Source organism: Trachymyrmex septentrionalis, unplaced genomic scaffold (assembly GCF_001594115.1).
Source record: "Trachymyrmex septentrionalis isolate Tsep2-gDNA-1 unplaced genomic scaffold, Tsep1.0 scaffold305, whole genome shotgun sequence".
Taxonomy (NCBI): domain Eukaryota; kingdom Metazoa; phylum Arthropoda; class Insecta; order Hymenoptera; family Formicidae; genus Trachymyrmex; species Trachymyrmex septentrionalis.
The window spans coordinates 54,373-57,125 of record NW_017305469.1 but is presented as its reverse complement, the minus strand read 5'-3'; the positions used below and the strand labels follow the sequence as shown (position 1 = coordinate 57,125).

Here is a 2,753-nt window from a genome sequence, read left to right as displayed (position 1 = left end):
ATATATATATGTATGTATATTTGTATATATATTATATATATACATATAGATATGGTTACATAGAGAATATTTTAAAGAGTTTATAGATTATCTTTATTCTTTCTTAAATTATTCGTAAATAATTTTAATTTACAAAGTGCTATATGTGTAATATTAATTTACAGAGTTGGGAACGTTACTTTAAAAAAATAACGCGTTACCGTTACAGTTACGTTTTTGTTAAAAATAACTCGTTACCGTTACTTACTAGTTACTCATTTTAAAAATAACGCGTTACCGTTATTTGAAAAAGTAACGCATATCGTATATTTTTTCATTACTTTTTGGGAAATTGTTGTGTTAGTTTTCTCACATACGATGTTGATAAAAATTAGGATCATTTGACACGTTTTTGCATAAAAAACCGAATCCGGCGGAAACAATCGTCGGGAGTTAAATTCAAAGATATATAATTACCTAATTTAAATTAAATATTGTTCTTAAACTTTAATATCATTATTAAGAATGTATTTCAAGATTCACTTCCGATATACTAAAAAAGTAGTATGTATGTAATGTGAATTACAAATTTTCAACTTTGATAGTAACTATCGGAATGCAGTCTAAGATATAAAACATGAAATATTTTTTAAGATATAAAAATGAGAAAATAAACATTTTATAATTATATTTATTGTAAATAATAATCTTTTATAATTTCACATTACATATATAGTTATCGAAAAAAAGTAACGGAAAATAAAAAAGTAACGCGTTACTTTCCAACTCTTAATTTATATCATTATTCTTTTAGGACTGATTCCATTTTTTGGTAAATTTTACCTCTAAGGTAAATTTGATAATCCGCGTATGTGATTGAGTAATCTTGCTACTTACACAACAGGTAAAATTTACCAAAAGATGGAACAACCGGTCCTTAATCTGTATCATTTCAGTAACAGAAAGATATATGATATGTAGAGATTTTTCTTTAAGCTGTTTAAGATTATAAATATAATATTTGAATGTAATATGACGTTTATGTCAATTTCAAGATTATTACGATTTAATTTTACATAGATCAACTAATGTAATTTGTATAAAAGAATGATAATAGAGTCAATTTTTCAATTTTTTGTGTACTTATTTCAGAGATTAATTCGTATACAAAAGAAATAAAATAATTGTTTATCAAACATTTACATAGACATTTCTCCTATATTTAAGAGATGATCTTCTTACACCTATTACTTTGTAATACTTTTTTTAGATATATTTAGCAAGTTCTAAGTCAAGAGATCACTCTATAACTTGGTAGCAGATAACTATTCGTATCTATCCAGATAAGTACAGAAAAGAATAAATACATTTATAATCTATTAGCGAATAGAGCAGAGAAAGAAAGAGAGAGAGAGAGAGAGAGAGAGAGAGAGAGAGAGAGAAAGAGAGAGAGAACAAGATACTTTACTTAAGAGCAACGGAGCAATCTCCGGATAACACCAAACAGGTTTCTTGTGAATGTCTTACTTCTTCCTGACGATAGCGACGACGATTTGACGGTATTCGACAGTCGTGCTGATTTGCGTTCATCGGACTTTATTTCTGCGGGCAGCAGGTAAGTAGAAAGTACAACATAACGCAAATAACGCTGATAAGGCGCTTGCCGATATATGCCGTGACTAAACAGAGATTGAAATCGTAAATGATCCGATTAATTTCAGCTGACAAAGAAGTTCGGCTGTAAATTAAAAATTGTGTCAAATTGTGCAAAACTGGAGTATCGTCAGTATCGATCTCTGTAGAGAAAGTATCTTTTTTTTATGATTGAAGAATGATTTTAAGGTACATATATAAATTTAAAAAAAAATTAAAACTACTGTAGTTTTTTCAATTTTTTCCAATATTTTTAAAAATTGTTACACCAAGGAAAAAAATAGAAATTATTAATATCTTTTTATAATCTAAGAGAAAAAAAGTAATTAAAATTTTATAAAATTTTTATGTAAAATGCAGTCTTTTTGAATTTATAAATAACAAACTTTCTTTGTGAGTTGGCAAAAAGTGTTAAAGAATGATGCATATTACATATTGCATATATGTGGTTTCCAACTAATTGGGCACATAATTCAACGGTAAGCAATAAAATTTATGAATATACAAAATCTACATGTGTCAATAAAAAATGTTTAGATGCCGCTTTATGATATGACTGTATCTTAAGAGAAACTTAATGATAACCGAAGATATGTCTGCATATCTCAAGAAAATATTTTTAACGTAAGATTTATTTTAATTTATGATATAAATTGTAAAACCTATAATTTATGTCTCTTTTAAATGGCGAAAACGCGAATAAAGAAATAAATAAATGGCAAATAAATAAACAAAATAAATAAAAAGATGAAATATATTGAGTAATAAGAATGTGATCTTTTCTAAATCTTAGAAAAGATATTAATAATAAACCTATTAATAAATATCACATGCGCGCACATTATATTAGATAACATGTGACACTTCTTTGAATTAATATTCTAAAAAAGAAGATAGATAAAATAAAGAAGATAATGATATTTTTGTGATTATTTCAAGTAATTTGATAATTCGTTCTTAAACCGTTCATGACCATCATGAAAATAAAGTGACTCGTCAGAACGTGATTTCATCAAGATCTTTTCCTTATTCTTAGAAAACCATTTTCTCCTCTGATAATTATATTCTATTATGTACATATTGTATATACTATATATATATTATACATATATATATATTAT

General features: G+C 26.0%; 1 protein-coding gene across 1 annotated transcript in view; it reads right to left on the bottom strand.

Annotated features, from left to right (window-relative positions):
- The window catches only part of LOC108749609, a 56,932-nt gene that overhangs the window by 52,838 nt on the left and 1,341 nt on the right, over positions 1-2,753 (bottom strand). The window lies entirely within an intron of this gene.